The following is a 1,063-nucleotide window of genomic DNA, read 5'->3' on the forward strand; positions in this document are numbered from 1 at the left end:
CGATTTCTGTGGTATACTCTTATTATTGTAATACTAGTATTACAGCTGATTTCAAGCTACCAGCATAACATCATTAACACGGAGTTTGTAATCAATGTGCAGTAGCACAACATTATATATAGTTAATTCCATTTCTGTGGTATACTCTTATTATTGTAATACTAGTATTACAGCTGATTTCAAGCTACCAGCATGACATCATTAACACGGAGTTTGTAATCAATGTGCAGTAGCACAACATTATATATAGTTAATTCCTACATTCGGATACAGTAGACAATAAATAAAGTCAACAGCATAGATAACAGTAAAGGGTAGTAAAAATGAGAAAGTGATGAGTTTTGAACATCTACTTTATTTATATATACTTTAAGTTTATATAATTTAATTTTTAATAATGACCATGTTTAACAACTGGCTCCCACAATTCCTGAACATTTTGAAACCAGTGCTCCAAAGTCCACAGGAGCTGAGCCCAGCACACCAGTAAAAGAGCTGTCTCACAGTTCAGACATTCACTGGCTATGGTCCTGCCACATGCAGAGAACAAACTGCGGCTTATTCTCAAAGCTAATATCCTGGAGGAAGACTCCAATTCATCTACCATGATCCTGTTACCTTTGTCGCAGGAAGTGGACGTGGCTACAGAAACCTGAGAAATTTCTAAAGATTAGCTTATTCATTGGGGTATACCCCCTTCCCATACGTACTGCAATACCCATTTTATCTACAACTCCTCCAACCGATTTTTATTTTATTTATATATATTTTTTACAACAGACCTTTTTGATTATTTTAATGGATCATTTTCTCCCCCCACCCCCGTTTGTTTGTTTGTTTGTTTATTTATTGCTCCCACAAATAAGTGAGAACATGCTGTATTTCTGCCTGGGCAACCAATTTTTTTTTTTTTTTAAGATGACCGGTAAGGGGATCTCAACCCTTGGCTTGGTGTTGTCAGCACCACGCTCAGCCAGTGAGTGAACCGGTCATCCCTATATAGGATCCGAACCCGTGGCCTTGGTGTTATCAGCACCGCACTCTCCCGAGTGAGCCACGGGCC

The sequence above is a fragment of the Galeopterus variegatus genome, unplaced genomic scaffold (assembly GCF_000696425.1).
Source record: "Galeopterus variegatus unplaced genomic scaffold, G_variegatus-3.0.2 Scaffold5903, whole genome shotgun sequence".
Classification (NCBI taxonomy): Eukaryota; Metazoa; Chordata; class Mammalia; order Dermoptera; family Cynocephalidae; genus Galeopterus; species Galeopterus variegatus.